This window comes from Vicia villosa, linkage group LG1, assembly GCF_029867415.1.
Source record: "Vicia villosa cultivar HV-30 ecotype Madison, WI linkage group LG1, Vvil1.0, whole genome shotgun sequence".
Taxonomy (NCBI): Eukaryota; Viridiplantae; Streptophyta; class Magnoliopsida; order Fabales; family Fabaceae; genus Vicia; species Vicia villosa.
The window spans coordinates 149,241,536-149,246,766 of NC_081180.1; positions in this window are offsets into that span (position 1 = coordinate 149,241,536).

Consider the following 5,231-nt stretch of genomic DNA (forward strand, 5'->3'; position numbering starts at 1 on the left):
GTTAGATTAAGGATATCCAGGAAATGATCCTCCTGGTGTAGCTTGAGAAGCTTGTTGTTACGCCACTTGGGAAATTTGGGTTTCCAACATCTTATTTTGGGTAACCATAAAATCGACTTTGTTTCCTAATTGTGTAATCAGCTCTTTTATATGAATGTTTTGATTCATGAATTCTTTATTTTGCTGAGTTTGAGCTGAAATGAAATTTTCCATGATCTTTTCTAGATTTGATTTTCGAGGGGTAGATTGAATAGGCTTTGTTGGTCTCTGAGCTTGGAAACTTGGTTGTCTTTGAGGTGCAGTATTTTGAGGAAAAGTAGAGTTATTATTCTTATAAGAGAAGTTTGGGTGATTCCTCCATCTAGGGTTATTGGTTTTCAAATAAGGGTTTCCTTGGGCATAATTGACCTGATATGGACTTGGTTTAGCTAGATAGAAAATTGCATTTGACGGTGACATGTCCTAGGGTTCCACAGATTTTGCATCCGGGTTGTACTGCAGCTACTATAGCTGCAGGGTTAACGACTAAGCTTTCGACCTTTCGTGCTCGGGCGTCCATCTTGACGTTCTTGAAATCTAGCGCACTACGGAAATACCTCCTTTTGTTTCTTTCTTCTCCACTGATGTTCGTTCAGTCCCCCATTGGTAATGGTTTTGCGCCATGTTTTGTATGAGTGCGCATGCCTATGGGTATGGTTTGTTCATCAATGCACCGCCTGCGGCAACGTCGATAGTTATCTTAGTTTTGTAGAGAAGTCTGTTATAGAAAGTATGAATGATCAACCATTATTCTAATTCATGGTGTGGACAAGCCCTTAATAGCTCTTTGTATCTTTCCCCAGCGTTGAAAAGGGATTCACCATCTTGTTGAGTGAATCTGGTTATTTGGTTTCGCAAGACAACAGTCTTACTTGGTGGAAAGTATCTAGCAAGGAATACTTTCTTCAGGTCCTTCCAAGTAGTGATTGAATTTGCTGGGAGGTGTTGCACCCCAAAATTTGCCCTCCTAGTTTACTTATAATTAACTTACTGCTTTGTAATCATTTGCATCTTACGTCATAAATAAATGCATTTATTTAATCAATATATCAGGTAGAGGATCAACGATATTGTTGACTTGGAAGTTATTATTGCTTTAGATTTTTTCACCCAAAAAACTTTCAATTGAGTCCTATTCAAAACCTATTAAAAAGAAAAACTGATCTAAGTTCAACCAATTTCGTTCCTGTTCAAATTTATGTCATTCATTTATATTTCTTCATATAAAGTACCCAATTCCACTGGTTTATCACCATTGTCCATTTAACAAGCTATTTGGCAAGTCCCATACTTTATCACAAAGAAAAATCTCATTACAGTATTCAAATTCCACTACAAAGGTCTTCATTACATGCATAGAAATTCACAAAAAAACAGGCCTATATCTATATTATATTCCAGACCAAGTCCTCTCTTCAAAGTCGTCTCCAAGTCCTCTACATGGGCCAAGTAATTCCGAATGTGTACCGAGGATCGAAATCATTCCTGCAACAACAAACAATACAGTCAATTACCTCAGATCCAGTTAACTTAAACCTATCCTGCATAGGATATAAGGCTGCAAATCTAAAAGAAAAAAAGTCAGCTTTACATTCCCAAATTTACACCCATTCAAACCACCTTTAACAGCATGTTGTGACCAATTTACATCAGAAAAAAAAAAGAGAAAAAAAACCAAATGCCAAACATTTCATAACCTTCAGCTCCTAACCTCTAACTTCAAAAACAGTTACCATCCTAACTCCCAACCAAGTTTTTAACAGTCCCTAACATAATTTTCTTTCAAATCCCACAACTGTGAGCAACTAATCTATCCTATCAATTCCAAACAGTTTCTAACCTCTAATTAAACTAAACCTAGTTCTAACCATTCATAACTACCAAAACAGAAACAACAGTTTCTCTAACCGATTCCTAACTGTCACATAGCAAACTTAAAACAGAATAACTAACTTACTAACAGTTCCAACAAACTTTCAACATTCTAACCAATTAGTTACATCCCTATAACTAACTTCCAAAATCAGTTACAAACTCTAACTATACTAACAGTTTCAACTGAACAGAGCTATGAGATTACAACTGAATAACAGAAATTTGAGCTGGGACTAACCTCTATATAACAGAGCCTTCATCACTAATTCAGCTCTCTCTCTCTCTCTCTCTCTCTCTCTCTCTCTCTCTCTATTCATCATTCACCAACACTCTCATCTTCAACTTTCTCTTCTTCACCACTTCTCACCTCCACCATAAGTTGCTCTGCCTCTTCTTCTCCCTCCATTCAATGAAATCATCATCACCTTCACCACCTTAAATTCTTTCTTGAAGGTCTTGAGTATCCTTCATCTTCAACCTTCAATTGGCAGAAAAAGATAGCATATCAGCAACAAAAAAAAACGTAACAGAAACTTCAAACTACCTCCATTATTCACCTTCAACAACTCCTGAAACTTCACGAATCTTCCATAGCTTCGACCTTCATAACCTCATCATTTTCAATTCATCTCAGCATCTTCTTCAATGTTCCCTGCAACAACATCAATACCACAATCCTGAGAAAGAGAAAGAAGAAGAAGGAATCGAAAGAAGAAGAAGGAATCGAAAGAAGAAGAAGAAGAGCAAGAAATGACCTTGAATTGAGTCGGTGCCTCCGATATTTTCTTCTCCCTTTGAGCATATTGAAGAGTCTCCACCACCGGTAAGTTCCAAAGATACTTCCGATTCATCAATTTCTCTACTTGTTTTTATTATCATGTTGATTCTTGAGGGACATAGAATGTGAATATTCCGTTGGTTACCTTGATCCAAATACAACGAGCTTTTAGCTTCGTTTCGTGATTTCTAGGTTTTTCTGTTAGGGTTAGATTTAGGGAAAACGAATTGAAAACGGGAGAGACATCGGAGAGGACTGATAGAGGCTAAGGTTGAGAGTTGAGGCGAGGGAGTTTCGCGGTTCGATTCACGGCGGCGCTGTGTTTGTTTGGTCGGAGAATGGGGAGAGCGCCGTCGCCGTTTTGAGAAGAGAGGGGTTTGGGTGAGGTTGAAACGTGTTATCTGAATCGTCACATTGCAAACCTAATTTCCCTTTTTTTATTCACTTAATCAATTTGTTTTATTTTTAATTAAAATCTGAATAATAAATCTGGTGTGGATCAATCTGGATCAAGCATTGGGCTGAATTGCTGATCACACCCCCTGGGCCCAACATCTTCCTTTTGGCACAAAATCTGATAACAAAAACATTCCTGGGGCCAACTCTGGTTGGGCCTTTTGCCCATGTTGCTAATTGCACCTTAACTTCAGTTCTCACCCCCTGTTCATGTTAAGATTTAGGTTTTTTACTTAGATTTTCCATTTCTTCTTAAGCAATAAATCATTAAAATTTTATGAAGTTTTAATATAATTTTGACATAGAAAATATACATAAAATATTAGTTTTCTTTAGGCTAATCATTTTAATTTCTTTTGCTCAAATTAGAATTCATATTCCTTTTAAAAAATCAATAAAAATAATAGTCCTTTTAATTCGATTTTGCACCATATTTTGCATCATTTGCTTTCATGTTTTGTACTATATTTCAAGTCATCTTTAAGTCATTGTTTGTACCAATTTTGTATCATGCTTACTTGTGATTTTTGCTTGTAGTTTCACTTGTTGGTTCCTTTAGATTTATGACCTATAATATCTTCATAACCATTAGACTTAGTCTTTTTCCTTAAAATTCTAACACTTAGGTATAATCACAACATTAGGTTAGTTATTCATTTTAGGCTAGTTTTTCTTCCCTTTTTTCTTTTCAACTTTTAAAACACTTAAAAAAGGACGACGTGAATCATGCCAATACTTCTTTTTTTCATAGTAGAAAAGAAATGATTGGGGCGTAGGCCCCGATGTACGTTCTTCTCTACTTAGTGGGAGAAATGATTGAGGCGTAGGCCTCGATGTATGTTCTTACCCGCTATTTAGAGAAATGATTGAGGCGTAGGCTTTGATGTATTTCTCTAATCTCTAAACACTTAAACTTTTAAGGCATGATTCAAGTCACAAATTAATTTCCCTTAAAAGACACCCAACCAAAAATATTTCAAAACATCTAATAAAGGCTCAGACCTAAACAAAGTAAGGAAGTGATGCGAAGCCTTGTAGTGGGTTTTGTCCATCATGGAATTACACTTAAAAAACACAAACCAATCATCTCTCTTCTTTCTCTTGCCTTCAGGGCATTCTTTCTCTTAATCGGACATGTTATTTCCGCTCCATTCCCAGCTTAAGACTCCAGAGGTCGAGCAGCGGAGTGCGAATGTAACTGTTCAACTAAAAAACACAAAAACAAACAAAAACATATGAGCCGAACTACGACGCTCTGATTCCTGAAAAGGATATGTAGGCATTAGGTCGTGGGGCCTAAGCGAGCATAATTATTTATAAACCTTTTTTTCCCGTGTTTCTTTTTTTTTCATTTGCATGCATTCCCTTTGCATTAAGCTATAGATTTACACACCCTTTAAATAGCAACAAACATAGGTGGATACCATCGAGTACGATGGGCGTGAAGGGTGCTAGTACCTTCCCCTCGCGTAACCGACTTCTTACCCGATCTTTGGTCGCAAGACCTTTCCTTATCCTTTCTTTATTCCAGGTTTTCTGATATTCCTTTCCCTTATGGGATAAATATATTAGTGGCGACTCTGTTCATTTTCGCGAGCGTGCGACAGCTGGCGACTCTGCTGGGGACGTGACAGACCTGTGCTGGTCCATTCTTAGCGAGTCGATCCTAGCCTTTGTTTGTTTCTTTTCTTTGGGTGTTTTTCTTTGTTTGTTTATATGCTTACATCCTGTGTATATATGTTTGCATATCATGTTTATTTCTGTTTGCATATCATATTTACTTTCCGCATGCATCTGGACTATATTATGGGTCCCCATGGGGACCACATATTTTCTCTGTTTGCAGGTTGGGTGGGATGTTCTATGAGGTAAAAGGCCCAATACCCAGGCCATGAGTGATACCTTAGGAACTAGGAATAGAGTGGCCATGACGGACAGAAGACGTATGTCTGATTGCTCCGATCATGTATCAACGGGCAGAGCTTGGTTGAACGAGGCAATATCGTATGATTGCGCCTACTTTCAATCCTCTGTTGGCTTTTTGACCTACCATATACTAGATCCTACTTGTGAGAGGGGTTGG